This window comes from Eurosta solidaginis, chromosome 1, assembly GCF_040869045.1.
Source record: "Eurosta solidaginis isolate ZX-2024a chromosome 1, ASM4086904v1, whole genome shotgun sequence".
Lineage (NCBI taxonomy): Eukaryota > Metazoa > Arthropoda > Insecta > Diptera > Tephritidae > Eurosta > Eurosta solidaginis.
In genome coordinates, this window is record NC_090319.1 from 244,366,120 (window position 1) to 244,385,137 (window position 19,018).

General features: G+C 39.5%; 1 non-coding gene across 1 annotated transcript; it reads left to right on the forward strand.

Moving 5' to 3' along the window:
- The first annotated feature begins 1,907 nt into the window (after positions 1-1,907).
- TRNAK-UUU (transfer RNA lysine (anticodon UUU)) lies at positions 1,908-1,980 on the forward strand. Its single transcript has one exon. It is a non-coding gene; the product is annotated as a tRNA-Lys (tRNA).
- The last annotated feature ends 17,038 nt before the right edge of the window (positions 1,981-19,018 follow it).

Consider the following 19,018-nt stretch of genomic DNA (forward strand, 5'->3'; position numbering starts at 1 on the left):
CTTGAAAGTAAAAAAGACTTCAAACAATAATTTTTTTTAGTTTCTTTTCTATAACTCACTTAAATTAATTTTTTCATTAACATATGTTCTGACTAAATAAATTTCTTAAGAGAAAAAATAGATATTATTATAAATAAATAATAAATATTATTATAAATAAATAAATAAAAATAAAGAAAAAACATAGCCATTTATCTGATTTTTTCATGTAAAATGCAAAACCGGCGATTTTTTGAAATGTTTGTATGGTGAACCCCAGGGGGGTTCCAGGGGGTGTGCCACTGGCATCGGTGGGTCGGGCCTCCAAAGTTAGTGGGAGTCGGTCATACATTTGGACTCGATTGGAGCACTCTAAATGGATCAAAGTGGGATTTTTTAAAATTTCCCCTACCCAAAAGTTCGACCCAAATTGGGGACATCAGAATTCGTTTTAGAGGTATGGTTCCTTCGGCAAAGTTTCTTATTTTGATCCCTAGAATGCGATTTTCACAGAGCAATGGGCGATTTTTTTGCCTCCCCACAAGCGATTTTTAAATCGACCCGCCCTAATAAGTATATATACGATATCTGCCGTCATCCAGTGAGTTTCACAGCTCCGGCTCACGCTCAATTCTTACGGGAATGCTCTGGATCATTGAGAGACTTGAGAAGCAGATGTCGCGAAATTTTCTCACACGTGAAATGTGATAGGCAGATGTCGCCGCTGTTTTCATTTAAAGGCAGCGTTGCCAAATTAAAGGCAAGTAATTAACAAATTATATGGCTCACAAATTGAACCAGACTTCTATCTGGATTTATCTGGCTCAAATCGTTGTTGTTGCATTTACATGCAAAATTATTTACATATCTGGCTCAGGCTTTTGCCACCGGATGATGGCTATCGTGTTCCTACCATCCTAGCATTATATTGATAACGCATGTACGGGTGTACACGGATTCGGACAACGGCACTCAACCACTAATAATAACGAAAACAAAGAGCCTCCTGCGATTTACAACGAGATTGACTGAATTTTGTGTGTGTTAGTGCAGTCGGGTGGCTTCGTGACACACGTATTTGTTGTCGGCTAAACGTTGATGAAAATCTAAAATTTTTGATTTTTTCATTTGACGCTTGCTTATTTGATAGTCGCGGGGTGTGACTGACAAAACAACAGTGTTGTTAGTTTGTGTCGATATTCAAAATGAACAAGCGCGGAAGAACAGCAATTCATATTAAAATTTATTGAAAATGATCAATGTTAACCAGCTTTATGGAATGTAAAGCTTTTATTATTATTTAATAAAATGTTTATAAATTTTTTTATTATTTAATAAAACTGCTGTAGTTGCAAGTAAAAATAATCATCATCCGATGACGACATATTCACATTTCTCGATGCAAATGTTGATTGATGGCTTTTTATTTGATAGTCGCGGGGCAAGCGTATACCCGACACGCACACATACAAAAATTGAGTCAATCTCGTTGTAAATGGCAGGAGGCCTTTAAAGACAAAGCATTGAGGAATTCTGTAATCAAAACATAGAAGTCTGTTTTCTGTTATTACTTTACTCTGTTACTCTGCAAAGCGCAACACAAGAATTCTGTTATTACTTACATTGTTGCATTTGAAATCATGAAATAATTTCCTCCGCCAAAAACATCTTCATGATGAATTTCCTCTGCCAAAACACAGAATGCCTCTGCAAAACACAAAAATTCTGTTATTACTCTGCAAAAGCATTTCTACCTTGCATTTGTAATAAGTAATAATTTAACTTTCTACGGCGCCACCTATACACCTATACTGAAACACATTCACCAACACCAATCACCAATGTAGTAATGTTTCAAACCGATCATGGTGAAAAGTTATACAGAAAATTTTCAGTAGATAAGTAGGCCATTAGACAACAAAAGGTATGCCCGGGTAGCTCAGTCGGTAGAGCATTGGACTTTTAATCCAAGGGTCCAGGGTTCAAGTCCCTGCTCGGGCGGCATTCGTTTTAAATTTACTCTTTTTATTTAAAGAATTTTTTATAATTATGTTTATACACAATTATACTGAAAGCTGAAAGGCAACGTATAGATAGTTACGCAGTTTTTGCAGGTGTTTGTTTAGCATCTACACTAAGAAATACGTTTCCATTGCTTGTAAAGAATAAAAAAGAAGATAAACCTTTTTTTAAGTACTTCCTTTAAATTAGTGGTCGCCAAAAATTAAAATGTAAATGTGTGAGAGCGAGAGCATGAGCATCCCAGCAGAAAATTTAAGTTCAAATTACAACAGTCATACCAAAAATTTTGGAAAATTTTATTTTTAACTCAAAAATTGTTTGAAATATTTCCCAAGTCCCTCAATTCATTAAGTTTTATTCGTTTCGAAGGGTGACCGATATTTTTACATGCAAATGCACATGAAATTGGGTTGTCAAAGCGGATGAAGACGCCAAATATCTCAAAAATAGTGGCAATCATTTGCGTAACAAATCATATATCCGAAACAAATACATTTTCCGCAACCATGGAAATACAAAATGTTTTAAAAATATTTGGCTGACTTAAAAAACAAACATAAAAATACATAAATTATTTTTTTTTACTATTTCTCTATGTTCCTTTAAACACTTTATAGTAATTTTTGGCAGTGCAGAAGTTAAAATTTGTTTGACTCAAGAAAAAGGGAATCCCATTCCGTGCATACTTTTGGGACCAACACATGAACCCTTTAAATAATAATAACGAAAACAAACACAAAAAAGAAAATAACGACACGGACGACAATATGACCAAGACTCAAACGACAACGACGTAAAAGACGGCAACAAGGACGGACTCTAGGACGGGGGTAGGGGACGGCAAAACTGACGGACCTAGGCTCGGAGATGGGGACTCCTCGGTTGTGGAGTTCCTATTTTCAAGTCAAGAGACGGACGCAACACGTGGCGGGAAAAGTACTGTGGGCAACGGTACCCCGTCACGTAATCAACAACTTTCGACCGCTCCTAGGAAGCAGCGGGTAACAGCTAGTAAGGCACGCTCCAAGGCATTACTTGGGAGAAGGCGGCATCAGCTAGCCCTGTCTGTCCTGGATAGGATAGAGCGGAACAGAGCAAACGGTACCGTCCATGCGGAGGACCGGGTCACTTTCCAAGCGGTGGTGGACGAGTACAGGGCGTACCTGGAAGCCAAGAGGTGCAAAATTACCGGTGGTAACGCCTCTATATCAGCCGGAGCGCTGGGAGAGGCCAACACATTCCCAGAAATGGTTCGGAGTAACCTACAAGTTGCGCTAGTAGATGCTACCACCAACAGCGGCAAGCCCGTCTTGGAGAAGTGGGGGGAGATAGAGGCAAGGCTGTCTCAGATGGTCATTGACTTTGTCATGACCAATCCGGAGGGTAATCTCCCCTCCTTCGACTCGGCGGAGGTTGTTCGCGGTTACCGGGTGGTTAAATGCGAGGATCAGCAGTCCAAGGACTTCTTGGAGCAGTGCGTGCTGGCTCTAGGGGAGCTCTGGGGGGGTTTAAGGTTCAAGCTCATCCCGGCCGCTGACATACAAAAAGACCTCGAGCCCGGGTAGGGCTCCCGAGAATGAAAATCGACAGCGGGACGCTGTTGAAGTATTTTCGGGCTCACAACCGCGATGTGACCATGGAGGACTGGGTCTTCATCAAGGCAAAGGAATCGCGGCGGAACAGCGTCTCCTTTGTGCTCTTCATACCAGAGGACAGCATTACTCCGCTTGAAAAAGCGGACTTCACCCTTCGTTTCCTCTGGTCCCCTCAGGAGGAGGAGGAAGAACAGGATGATGTCGACGGTGCTAACAAGCGCCTGCAGGACTTGCAGCTCGCCGAACAAGAACCTGGACCCCAATAGTTCCAATGGGTCCAAAGGTTGTCCAAATTAACCTTCAGCACTCTAGGCTGGCCTCGGAAAACCTTGCCGTCTTCTTACTGGAGGAAGACGTTGATATAGCCCTTGCTCAGGAGCCCTGGGTGTGGAACACCCAGTTGAAAGGGCTCTCAATAAAGGGATACTCTACGCTTTACAAGCGCGAGGACGGTAAGCCTAGGAAATGCGTTTTGGTAAAATCTAACTGCAATGTTCTTCTGGTTTCTTCTGACAGCTCTTCGGATCTGACGACGATTTCGCTAGAGACAGCTGACGGATTCAGCATACTAATTGCTTCTTGCTACATGCCGCATGACAAGGACGCTCCATCGGAGGAGGTCCGAGCCTTGATGCAGGACTGGAGACCTGCAAATATTGTGCTGGGATGTGATGACAATTCCAGGCACTCCCTATGTGGAAGTAAAGAAATCAACACTCGGGGTGAGTCGATTTTCGGTTTTATCATTAATACTGACCTAGTAGTGTGCAATCGGGGAAGTACACCCACCTTTGTATTTCCAACCACGGACACATTCAGCGGGTGGAAGGAGGTGTTAGGTGTCACGTTACTAAGCGGAAACAGCAATATTCGGGTAGACAGCTAGAGGCTATCAGATAGTCAGTCGTTTTCTGACCACAGAAGGATACTATTCAATATCTGCCTTAATGTAGAAATTCCTATTCCCTATCGTAATCCAAAGAGGACCAATTGGCGAAGGTTCGTCAAAGTGGTAGGAAATAAGCTAGGAAGGCATTCGGCACAGGAAATTTCATCAGTGGAGGACCTTGATGCTAACAGTCTGCCCTCCGAATAGCCTGTCCAATTAGTTTTGGTAAAAATGTATATCCCCCCTGGTGGAATTCCAACCTCTTTATGCTCAGGAAAGAGACTCGCAAATTATTCAACCTAAGCCGGTTAAATTAAAACTGGGAACCGTATAAAGATAGTCTCAGTTGCTACAAAAAAGCTATTCAGAAGGCAAAGACGGAATGCTGGAAAGAATTTTGCTCTTCTATCGAGTCAACTAAAAAATCTTCGAAAATTGGTAAAATTCTCTCGAAAGAGAAATCCTGCCCATCCTTCTTGAGGAACGAAGATGGATCACGAACAGGGAGCTCCGCTGAAACGCACTTTCCAAGCTGTAGTTCCAGCCAAATGGAACCGAGGGAGTATATAGGGGTAATACCCTCCCACCGGTTAATAAATTAACTTATAACGGAAAAAAAATATCAACAGTTTTTCGCCATACAAATCCCCAGGGCCGGATGGTATTTTCCCAGCGATACTACAAAAAACTCGCTGTCTGGTGATACCCTGGATGGAACGCATCTTTAAAGCCTGCATTCGACTTAATCATGTGCCCCTGAATTTGAGAGGGACCAGGGTAGTCTTCATTCCAAAGGCCAATAAGAGGGGACGAAATAACAATTTTTAACCTTCCCACTCTTGATGGCCAGTGGTGCGTCTTTCTGATGGGGCCAAATACCTGGGAATCTTTTTAACACCAAAACTGAACTGGAGGCTTAACACCGAGCACAGAGTCAAACGAGTCTACGGGGCTATGTATGCCTGCAAAGGAATGCTAGGTAAAAAGTGGGGTCTGAGGCCAGACCTCATATCATGGATGTATAAGGAAGTTATTCGACCAATTCTGACATATGGGGCACTCGTATGGTGGAAGGCAGTAGAGCTGAAATACATAATTAACATGCTAGGGAAAGTTCAACGATCTGCCTGCGGAGTGATCACGGGGGCAATTGGGTCGTGCCCCTCGGAAGCTTTAAACGTGATATGCAATGTTCCACCGGTAGAGCCCTTTATCAAGTAAACGGCATCTCAAGGGGCCCTAAGGCTTCGGGAGTTGGGCCTTTGGAGGGAGCGTACATACAGGCACGGCCGTATCCTGCTCAATATTAACGACTCCCGCATCTTGTCAAAAACGGACTACATATGTCCAAGGAAAGCCTTCGACACAAACTACACAATTCTCTTCCACACAATGAAAGATTGGAAAGATGGGGGGATCACTCAGAGATTCGACATCTTGGTTTTCTCGGATGGATATAAAATGGCTTGCGGAGTGGGAGTATTTGCGACTCTCCCGCCCACGTCCTTATGTATGCGGCTTCCCGACTCGGCAAGCGTGATGGCAGTGATGAGCTGGCACGGCGTGGAGCGCCTCTTGATGTCTCAGGAGCGAAGGAGGTCCTTGCATCCCTGGGACTCATCAAGGGTCGCATCTCCCAGCACTGGTTGAGTGAGGCTAACAATAAATAGGTGGAATAGGCTGCGGACCTGTAGAGTTTCCAAGAGCATGTGGCCATTATATAACGAAAAACTATCTGTAGCTGTCCTTAAGATGAACAGAAGGGATATATCCAGAGTAGTTGCGGTGCTCACGGTGCATTGGACAATTGGGGTACATGAGGCACGGATGGGACTGGAACACAATACCTCCTTTCTCAGCTGCAAGCGTCCGGAGGCGGAGGAAACGGTTGAGCATCTGTTGTGCGAATGCCCAGCATACTGTCGAAGCAGAATAAAATTTCTTGGAAAACCCATTTTTCGAAAGCCTTCCAGAACTCAAGGATGTTAGGCCGGGAGAGCTTCTCAAATTTATAAACTCCACGGGATGGATATAGGGGGACGGGTTTTCCTTGAGGCGCGTGAAAATATTTATTAGTCTTCTTACAAACACCCTTTCATTGGTTAACTCACGAGTTTGTGGTATCAAAACGTCGCATGAGCGCTAATTGGACTCAATTGGGACTCGCCACTCCAACCAACCAACCAACCAGCTAGGGCCAGTATAAAATCTGCAGAGCTAACAAATTTAGTACAATATTGTTCAATGTTACGTAAAGTTGTTCATACTAAAACAGGTTATTTGTGTTGGGTAGAGGGGGGAGGCTTCGACAGGTTAAGAGGAAATGATTTTTTTAGAGAAACTAGAATGAGAAATAGATAACTCCTTTCATAATTACTGACGCCATGTATGTTTATGACACTTCGGATTTGTGGTTAATATTCCACATGCTTTTTTTTTCTAAGTTATAATCAAATAACCAAAAACAAAAAATATGACAAACCATCTGGGTGGCTTCGACATTGGGTGGGAAGTTTCGACATTTATCAAATATAGCAATTTAACCAGCAAAAAAAAAGGATGTTGGAAAAAACTCTAAATACGATTTTTAATTCATATTTGATGTTATTTATTTCAATACAGTAACAAATTTTTCGAACAAAAACATAAAAAATTTAAGCGAAAAATAAAGTATAACTGCACTTTTAACGAACATCTAAATTTGAAAAATCAAAGTTAAAAATAAACTTGCTTTGCGCACGTGAAGTTCCTGGTGGATGTTCAGTTGTGGGCAATATACTTATTATATCCTGCTTTGAAACCAAGTGTCTGTCTTCTACAATCGGTTTATAGAAATATTGGGTTTTATTTTGATGTCTGAGGAATTTCGCGACGCACGTCGAATTTTCAACTTCCACGACTACACCAGTGTAAAAGAAATTTGTTTTGTCAGTGAACATAATAACAAAGCAAAAACGAATCATCTAGCCAAGTCATACGTCAATCCATGATGAAGATTTGAACATTTCTTGAAGTAAACCGTTAAGCCTTTTTCCTGGGCAGCTGTAAGTACTTGATTGGAAGAAAACTTCGACTGAAAATCTTTAACAGTTCCATATTTGTTTGCTCTTTTGAAATTCGAGATATTTCCGAGCTTCAAGTTATATTTCCGAGCAGCGCTTGATGGGGTTTCTTTTTTTTTTGTTTTATCTCCTCGATGGCTTTTTTCATTTTGCCTTCGTTGATGATCTTTTCAGGGAACTTTCTTTTGTAGATATTTGGCATCTTGATGGCTGTAAAATATCACTTGCTAAGTAAAAACTTTGTCGAAGCCTCCCAAAACATATTGTCGAACCCTCCCCCGTGCACTTATTTCAGATTTTTCGCTCCAAAATATACATCTTAGTGTTATTGAAAAAGTCTTTAAAAGCAATAAATCCTAATTTTATTGCAATATTAATGGGCAGAAAACTCATTTTATATATTCTACATTGTACACTTTACACGCGAATGCTTACCAGCAATTTTTACATCAACACTTTTCAAAAATAAAAAATCTCTTCTGCATACTATCGCCGTTGAACAAGCACTGAATAGCTTTCCTGACAGCGTCACACTCAATTTGGTTACTGTTTATTGGTGGAATAAGAACAATGGCAGTAATAACGGTATGTAGACTTCTGTCAAAGTTTTGTTCAAGGTTTATATCCCACAATTTCGCTATTATATATTAATGTAAGGAGTGTTTTAGTTAATTATGATTAGAAAAAAGATTAAAATTAAACTGTATAAGCACATTTTCCAGATAGGTTATTAGTCTTTCAATACAGCGGAAATAGGCGGTGTACGTTTACTTTTGTCCGGTACTGTATATTTTCATATAAAAGGCTGCAGCTTTTTCAGAACCACTTACGACTGAACCAGTTAGGAACGTACCCAAAAGCTCTACTAGGGGAGGCAAATGCCATTTCATATCACAATAGTCGTGTTTTTTTTTATACGCGAATACGTTTCATTTGCGCGTGAAAAAAACGCCTATCCTCGCTTAGCTAATGCTTAGGGGACCCATCTAGCGGCAGAGGTTAAATAACTACAGCTCACAGGGTGTACCGAAAAGCGGATACACAACCCTCTGATGGTCATAGGGTATAACATACAGCTGAATAACTTGCGATGAATTGTGGACACACATAGAATACATAGAATTAGTGTAGAGGGTGAAACAGAGACACATATTTCAGCTACATCTGAGTATAATGCGTATTGAAATTTAGTAGGACACATTTTATGCGCAACCATTTCAGAGGTGTATTTAAAGTTTGTCGCTTAGCAGTCCATATAAAGTTTAAGCGTAAACGTATGTAGAAGTAAAAAGCAACACAGCTATTGTTAAGGGTGAAAAATAATTTAAGAAGTCTTTTCCCCTAAAATTTAAGGATAAATGTTTCATTTGGAAGTTGGCTCAACTCGCCTTTCATAACACAAATTTTCTATCACTCAACTGACGGAAGCACGTTTGCAACGTATTAAACAGAAAATTGTCCACGCTATAAACGCCAATTTTTACATTCATTTTGCCGCCACTGTAAATTCTGGCAGACAGGGCGAGGTTTACTTTATCTCCGAAAATTTCCATGGCTTTTAACTATGTTAGTGACAACGGCTGTTATTTCCTTCAGTGTATCATAGCCGTGTTTTTTTATACACGCGTATACGTTTACGTTTGCGCGTGAAAAAAAAACGCCTATCCTCACTTAGATAATGCTTAGGAGACCCATCTAGCGGCAGTGGTTAAATAACTAGCTACAGCCACAGGGCGTACCGAAAAGCGGAGACACAACCCTCTGATGGCGTAGGGTATAACATATAGCTGAATCAGTTGCGATGAATTGCGGACACACATAGAATACATAGAATTAGTGTAGAGGGTGAATCATAAACACATATTTCAGTTACATCTGAGTATAATGCATATTGAAATTTAGTAGTACACATTTTATGCGCAGCAATTTCAGAGGTGTATTTAAAGTTTGACGCTTAGCAGTCCATATAAAGTTTAAGCGTATAGACGTTTACGTGTAAAAAAAAAAACACGGCTATTTTTAAGGGTGAAAAATAATTTAAGAAGTCGTTCCCCCTAAAATTTAAGGATAAATGTTTCATTTGGAAGTTGGCTCAACTCGCCTTTCATAACACAAATTTTCTATCACTCAACTGACGGAAGCACGTTTCCAACGTATTAAACAGAAAATTGTCCACGCTAAAAGCGCCAATTTTTACATTCATTTGGCCGCCATTGTAAATTCTGGAAGACAGGGCGAGGTTCACTTTATCTCCGAAAATTTCCATAGCTTTTAACTATGTTAGTGGCAACGGCTGTTATTTCCTTCAGTGTATAATAGCCGTGTTTTTTTATACACGCATATACGTTTACGTTTGCGCGTGAAAAAAACGCCTATCCTCGCTTAGGAGAACCATCTAGCGGCAGTGGTTAAATAACTAGCTACAGCCACAGGGCGTACCGAAAAGCGGAGACACAACCCTCTGATGGCCGTAGGGTATAACATATAGCTAAATCAGTTGCGATGAATTGTGGACACACATAGAATACATAGAATTTGTGTAGAGGGTGAAACAAAGACACATATTTCAGTTACATCTGATTATAATGCGTATTTAAATTTAGTAGGACAAATGTTATGCGCAGCAATTTCAGAGGTGTATTTAAAGTTCGTCGCTTAGCAGTCCATATAAAGTTTAAGCGTATAGACGTTTACGTGTAAAAAAACGCGGCTAATGTATCTTTTAATGTGATTATGTACATAAGCCGTGTTTTTTTTACACGCGTATACGTTTAGTGTGCGCGTGAAAAATAAAACGTCTATCCTCGCTTAGATAATGCTAGCGGCTGTGGTTAAACAACTAGCTACAGCAGCAGGGTGTACCGAAAAGCGGAGACACAACCCTCTGTTGTATTTCTATGTATAACATATAGCTGAATCAGTTGTGATAAATAGTGGACGCGCATAGAATAGATAAAATTAGTGCAGACATAAGCCGTGTTTTTTAACACGCGCGTATACGTTTCGTTTGCGCGTATAAAAAACGCCTATCTTCGCTTAGATAATGCTTAGGAGACCCATCTAGCGGCTGTGGTTAAACAACTAGCTACATCAACAGGGTGTACCGAAAAGCGGAGACGCAACGCTATGATGGCCATAGGGTATAACATATAGCTGAATCAGTTGCGATGAATTGTGGACACACATATAATACATATAATTAGTGTAGAGGGTGAAACAAAGACACATATTTCAGTTACATGTGAGTATAATGCGTATTGAAATTTAGTAGGACAAAATTTATGCGCAGCAATTTCAGAGGTGTATTTATAGTTTGTCTATTAGCAGTCAATATAAAGTTTAAGCGTAAACGGATATACGCGTGTTAAAAAACACGGCTATAGACACATATTTCAGTTACATCTGAGTATAATGCGTATTGAAATTTAGTAGTACTAATTTTATACGTAGCTATTTCAGAGGTGTATTTAAAGTTTGTCGCTTAGCAGTCCATATAAACTTTAAAGAGTGGTACGCAGATCACAGAAAGTAAAAATTCCATATAAAAAACGCTCAAGAAATGCTCAAGAAAATTCCTTGTGGTAAATTTTCTTCAGGTAGTACGTACTTAACAAGAAATTTAGTACGCTACTTTACAACTATTTTTCCATCAAATTTGCACACTGCAACACCGGTTTCCGCAAGAAATATGTCAAGTGCCATATATTTCTTGAAGAAAAAAGGTAAGCAAACTGGAAAAAATTAGGTAAGCACATGGTTTTTTAATTTTTCTGCAATAAATAATTATTATTTTATTTTAGAAATGGAAATAACAATAGCTGAAGCACCAAAACGCAAAAAGCGCATAGTGAATTTCACGGCGGAGGAGAAAAGGGCACTTATAAGGGAAGTAACATTCTTTACATTTCTTTTGTTTATGTGCTCTTCTTCTTGATTGTTTCGCTATTCACCGTGAATTTTTAAACGTCAAAATTACTTCCATACTACTATTTTTCACGCAATAAAAAAAACACAGCCATATTCAGTACAAAATGGATCAACCAAATATTAATCTTTGACCGCTCTCTTACGAGCAAGGGATTACAAAGCTCCGAACGTCTTGCATTTCTTACTCCTTTTTAACATGCATGTCCTTACGGGCGAGCATTCAATTTGAATTCCAAACGGATTCAAAGGAGAGTATTAGTTTTAGCTCCCTTTGGCTTCCATAATGAATATTAACGGTTATGATATCTCCTTAATTGATATATTATGAATGGATCTGTACGCATATATTTACTCGTATTAGAGATGGGAAAGCGGTAAATACCCGGTAAATTGGTTATATGTATATGGTAAAAATGGGTAAATACCCAAATATTTACCCAAAAGAAGGGTAAAAATAATCTTTTGTAAAATATGGGAAACAAACACTCAAATTCAATCCAAAATGTACCCAATTTGTCCTATATTGGTGGGTAGTTATCCATTACGGTATCGGTTGAATTAGTTTTAATCTGTAATCCAGCGTTTTTCAAAAATATTTAGCCCATAAATATGCCGTTACGAAAATTTAAGTTTACCCAGTAAATATTTTAAGTCAAAAAAAGAGTCGGAAAAATATTAGGAGGCCGAAACCAATGAATTTCCCTTCTTGCAATGGTCGTCCTATATGAGCCTATTAACGTATATCATTTGAGCCTAAATAAGAGTCCGACATGTCTTAAAAGGTGTTTAAACAGCTCATATTATATTCTACTGGAACTCTCCGGCGTAATTTTTAATTCTAATAAACTTTGATTATCTTACACCATGAGCGAAAAAACGTCGATTTTTATACAAAAAAGAATAGCAAGGGTAACAATAATGTACAAATGTAATTCATTTTGTATCAAAATGAAAACTTGTTCCAAACTCGCTGTGACGAACGTAAATATGTAGTTGATAAATGATAATTTTTGCATGCTAGGTGAGGAGCTTTTAGGCCGTTAAATAAAAGACAAAAATTAAATTTTCTTTTACCATCCTACGCGTTTCGACGCTTTTCTGATTCCTACATTTCCCAGTTATTTTTGACTCGTTTCGGATTCTTAAATTATGAGCGCTGTGAGCATGTTTGAGGGGCAGCTTTGTTTGCGTAAATATGTGTACCCTATAAACATTCCCAAACAACCTAAGCCGGTTAAATTAAAACTGGGAACCGTATAAAGATAGTCTCAGTTGCTACAAAAAAGCTATTCAGAAGGCAAAGACGGAATGCTGGAAAGAATTTTGCTCTTCTATCGAGTCAACTAAAAAATCTTCGAAAATTGGTAAAATTCTCTCGAAGGAGAAATCCTGCCCATCCTTCTTGAGGAACGAAGATGGATCACGAACAGGGAGCTCCGCTGAAACGCACTTTCCAAGCTGTAGTTCCAGCCAAATGGAACCGAGGGAGTATATAGGGGTAATACCCTCCCACCGGTTAATAAATTAACTTATAACGGAACAAAAGATATCAACAGTTTTTCGCCATACAAATCCCCAGGGCCGGATGGTATTTTCCCAGCGATACTAAAAAAACTCGCTGTCTGGTGATACCCTGGATGGAACGCATCTTTAAAGCCTGCATTCGACTTAATCATGTGCCCCTGAATTTGAGAGGGACCAGGGTAGTCTTCATCCCAAAGGTCAATAAGAGGGGACGAAATAACAATTTTAAACCTTCCCACTCTTGATGGCCAGTGGTGCGTCTTTCTGATGGAGCCAAATACCTGGGAATCTTTTTAACACCAAAACTGAACTGGAGGCTTAACACCGAGCACAGAGTCAAACGAGTCTACGGGGCTATGTATGCCTGCAAAGAAATGCTAGGTAAAAAGTGGGGTCTGAGGCCAGACCTCATATCATGGATGTATAAGGAAGTTATTCGACCAATTCTGACATATGGGGCACTCGTATGGTGGAAGGCAGTAGAGCTGAAATACATAATTAACATGCTAGGGAAAGTTAAACGATCTGCCTGCGGAGTGATCACGGGGGCAATTGGGTCGTGCCCCTCGGAAGCTTTAAACGTGATATGCAATGTTCCACCGGTAGAGCCCTTTATCAAGTAAACGGCATCTCAAGGGGCCCTAAGGCTTCGGGAGTTGGGCCTTTGGAGGGAGCGTACATACAGGCACGGCCGTATCCTGCTCAATATTAACGACTCCCGCATCTTGTCAAAAACGGACTACATATGTCCAAGGAAAGCCTTCGACACAAACTACACAATTCTCTTCCACACAATGAAAGATTGGAAAGATGGGGGGATCACTCAGAGATTCGACATCTTGGTATTCTCGGATGGATATAAAATGGCTTGCGGAGTGGGAGTATTTGCGACTCTCCCGCCCACGTCCTTATGTATGCGGCTTCCCGACTCGGCAAGCGTGATGGCGGTGATGAGCTGGCACGGCGTGGAGCGCCTCTTGATGTCTCAGGAGCGAAGGAGGTCCTTGCATCCCTGGGACTCATCAAGGGTCGCATCTCCCAGCACTGGTTGAGTGAGGCCAACAATAAATAGGTGGAATAGGCTGCGGACCTGTAGAGTTTCCAAGAGCATGTGGCCATTATATAACGAAAAACGATCTGTAGCTGTCCTTAAGATGAACAGAAGGGATATATCCAGAGTAGTTGCGGTGCTCACGGTGCATTGGACAATTGGGGTACATGAGGCACGGATGGGACTGGAACACAATACCTCCTTTCTCAGCTGCAAGCGTCCGGAGGCGGAGGAAACGGTTGAGCATCTGTTGTGCGAATGCCCTGCATACTGTCGAAGCAGAATAAAGTTTCTTGGAAAACCCATTTTTCGAAAGCCTCCCAGAACTCAAGGATGTTAGGCCGGGAGAGCTTCTCAAATTTATAAACTCCACGGGATGGATATAGGGGGAAGGGTTTTCCTTAAGGCGCGTGAAAATATTTATTAGTCTTCGTACAAACACCCTTTCATTGGTTAACTCACGAGTTTGTGGTATCAAAACGTCGCATGAGCGCTAATTGGAGTCAATTGGGACTCGCCACTCCAACCAACCAACCAACCAGCTAGGGCCAGTATAAAATCTGCAGAGCTAACAAATTTAGTACAATATTGTTCAATGTTACGTAAAGTTGTTCATACTAAAACAGGTTATTTGTGTAGGGTAGAGGGGGAGGCTTCGACAGGTTAAGAGGAAATGATTTTTTTAGAGAAACTAGAATGAGAAATAGATAACTCCTTTCATAATTACTGACGCCATGTATGTTTATGACACTTCGGATTTGTGGTTAATATTCCACATGCTTTTTTTTTTCTAAGTTATAATCAAATAACCAAAAACAAAAAATATGACAAACCATCTGGGTGGCTTCGACATTGGGTGGGAAGTTTCGACATTTATCAAATATAGCAATTTAACCAGCAAAAAAAAAAGGATGTTGGAAAAAACTCTAAATACGATTTTTAATTCATATTTGATGTTATTTATTTCAATACAGTAACAAATTTTTCGAACAAAAACATAAAAAATTTAAGCGAAAAATAAAGTATAACTGCACTTTTAACGAACATCTAAATTTGAAAAATCAAAGTTAAAAATAAACTTGCTTTGCGCACGTGAAGTTCCTGGTGGATGTTCAGTTGTGGGCAATATACTTATTATATCCTTCTTTGAAACCAAGTGTCTGTCTTCTACAATCGGTTTATAGAAATATTGGGTTTTATTTTGATGTCTGAGGAATTTCGCGACGCACGTCGAATTTTCAACTTCCACGACTACACCAGTGTAAAATAAATTTGTTTTGTCAGTGAACATAATAACAAAGCAAAAACGAATCATCTAGCCAAGTCATACGTCAATCCATGATGAAGATTTGAACATTTCTTGAAGTAAACCGTTAAGCCTTTTTCCTGGGCAGCTGTAAGTACTTGATTGGAAGAAAACTTCGACTGAAAATCTTTAACAGTTCCATATTTGTTTGCTCTTTTGAAATTCGAGATATTTCCGAGCTTCAAGTTATATTTTCGAGCAGCGCTTGATGGGGTTTCTTTTTTTTTGTTTTATCTCCTCGATGGCTTTTTTCATTTTGTCTTCGTTGATGATCTTTTCAGGGAACTTTCTTTTGTAGATATTTGGCATCTTGATGGCTGTAAAATATTACTTGCTAAGTAAAAACTTTGTCGAAGCCTCCCAAAACATATTGTCGAACCCTCCCCCGTGCACTTATTTCAGATTTTTCGCTCCAAAATATACATCTTAGTGTTATTGAAAAAGTCTTTAAAAGCAATAAATCCTAATTTTATTGCAATATTAATGGGCAGAAAACTCATTTTATATATTCTACATTGTACACTTTACACGCGAATGCTTACCAGCAATTTTTACATCAACACTTTTCAAAAATAAAAAATCTCTTCTGAATACTATCGCCGTTGAACAAGCACTGAATAGCTTTCCTGACAGCGTCACACTCAATTTGGTTACTGTTTATTGGTGGAATAAGAACAATGGCAGTAATAACGGCGGCCAAATTTGAAGAAGTCGAAGCCTCCCTCATGTCGAAGCCTCCCCCTTCTGCCCTACTGTATGTAGACTTCTGTCAAAGTTTTGTTCAAGGTTTATATCCCACAATTTCGCTATTATATGTTAATGTAAGGAGTGTTTTAGTTAATTATGATTAGAAAAAAGATTAAAATTAAACTGTATAAGCACATTTTCCAGATAGGTTATTAGTCTTTCATTACAGCGGAAATAGGCGGTGTACGTTTACTTTTGTCCGGTACTGTATATTTTCATATAAAAGGCTGCAGCTTTTTCAGAACCACTTACGACTGAACCAGTTAGGAACGTACCCAAAAGCTCTACTAGGGGAGGCAAATGCCATTTCATATCACAATAGTCGTGTTTTTTTTTATACGCGAATACGTTTCATTTGCGCGTGAAAAAAACGCCTATCCTCGCTTACCTAATGCTTAGGGGACCCATCTAGCGGCAGAGGTTAAATAACTACAGCTCACAGGGTGTACCGAAAAGCGGATACACAACCCTCTGATGGTCATAGGGTATAACATACAGCTGAATAACTTGCGATGAATTGTGGACACACATAGAATACATAGAATTAGTGTAGAGGGTGAAACAGAGACACATATTTCAGTTACATCTGAGTATAATGCGTATTGAAATTTAGTAGGACACATTTTATGCGCAACCATTTCAGAGGTGTATTTAAAGTTTGTCGCTTAGCAGTCCATATAAAGTTTAAGCGTAAACGTATGTAGAAGTAAAAAGCAACACAGCTATTGTTAAGGGTGAAAAATAATTTAAGAAGTCTTTTCCCCTAAAATTTAAGGATAAATGTTTCATTTGGAAGTTGGCTCAACTCGCCTTTCATAACACAAATTTTCTATCACTCAACTGACGGAAGCACGTTTGCAACGTATTAAACAGAAAATTGTCCACGCTAAAAACGCCAATTTTTACATTCATTTTGCCGCCACTGTAAATTCTGGCAGACAGGGCGAGGTTTACTTTATCTCCGAAAATTTCCATGGCTTTTAACTATGTTAGTGACAACGGCTGTTATTTCCTTCAGTGTATCATAGCCGTGTTTTTTTATACACGCGTATACGTTTACGTTTGCGCGTGAAAAAAAACGCCTATCCTCACTTAGATAATGCTTAGGAGACCCATCTAGCGGCAGTGGTTAAATAACTAGCTACAGCCACAGGGCGTACCGAAAAGCGGAGACACAACCCTCTGATGGCGTAGGGTATAACATATAGCTGAATCAGTTGCGATGAATTGCGGACACACATAGAATACATAGAATTAGTGTAGAGGGTGAATCATAAACACATATTTCAGTTACATCTGAGTATAATGCATATTGAAATTTAGTAGTACACATTTTATGCGCAGCAATTTCAGAGGTGTATTTAAAGTTTGACGCTTAGCAGTCCATATAAAGTTTAAGCGTATAGACGTTTACGTGTAAAAAAAAAAACACGGCTATTTTTAAGGGTGAAAAATAATTTAAGAAGTCTTTTCCCCTAAAATTTAAGGATAAATGTTTCATTTGGAAGTTGTCTCAACTCGCCTTTCATAACACAAATTTTCTATCACTCAACTGACGGAAGCACCTTTCCAACGTATTAAACAGAAAATTGTCCACGCTAAAAGCGCCAATTTTTACATTCATTTGGCCGCCATTGTAAATTCTGGAAGACAGGGCGAGGTTCACTTTATCTCCGAAAATTTCCATAGCTTTTAACTATGTTAGTGGCAACGGCTGTTATTTCCTTCAGTGTATAATAGCCGTGTTTTTTTATATACGCATATACGTTTACGTTTCCGCGTGAAAAAAACGCCTATCCTCGCTTAGGAGAACCATCTAGCGGCAGTGGTTAAATAACTAGCTACAGCCACAGGGCGTACCGAAAAGCGGAGACACAACCCTCTGATGGCCGTAGGGTATAACATATAGCTAAATCAGTTGCGATGAATTGTGGACACACATAGAATACATAGAATTAGTGTAGAGGGTGAAACAAAGACACATATTTCAGTTACATCTGAGTATAATGCGTATTTAAATTTAGTAGGACAAATGTTATGCGCAGCAATTTCAGAGGTGTATTTAAAGTTCGTCGCTTAGCAGTCCATATAAAGTTTAAGCGTATAGACGTTTACGTGTAAAAAAACGCGGCTAATGTATCTTTTAATGTGATTATGTACATAAGCCGTGTTTTTTTTACACGCGTATACGTTTAGTGTGCGCGTGAAAAATAAAACGTCTATCCTCGCTTAGATAATGCTTAGGAGACCCATCTAGCGGCTGTGGTTAAACAACTAGCTACAGCAGCAGGGTGTACCGAAAAGCGGAGACACAACCCTCTGTTGTATTTCTATGTATAACATATAGCTGAATCAGTTGTGATAAATAGTGGACGCGCATAGAATAGATAAAATTAGTGCAGACATAAGCCGTGTTTTTTAACACGCGCGTATACGTTTCGTTTGCGCGTATAAAAAACGCCTATCTTCGCTTAGATAATGCTTAGGAGACCCATCTAGCGGCTGTGGTTAAACAACTAGCTACATCAACAGGGTGTACCGAAAAGCGGAGACGCAACGCTATGATGGCCATAGGGTATAACATATAGCTGAATCAGTTGCGATGAATTGTGGACACACATATAATACATATAATTAGTGTAGAGGGTGAAACAAAGACACATATTTCAGTTACATGTGAGTATAATGCGTATTGAAATTTAGTAGGACAAAATTTATGCGCAGCAATTTCAGAGGTGTATTTATAGTTTGTCTATTAGCAGTCAATATAAAGTTTAAGCGTAAACGGATATACGCGTGTTAAAAAACACGGCTATAGACACATATTTCAGTTACATCTGAGTATAATGCGTATTGAAATTTAGTAGTACTAATTTTATACGTAGCTATTTCAGAGGTGTATTTAAAGTTTGTCGC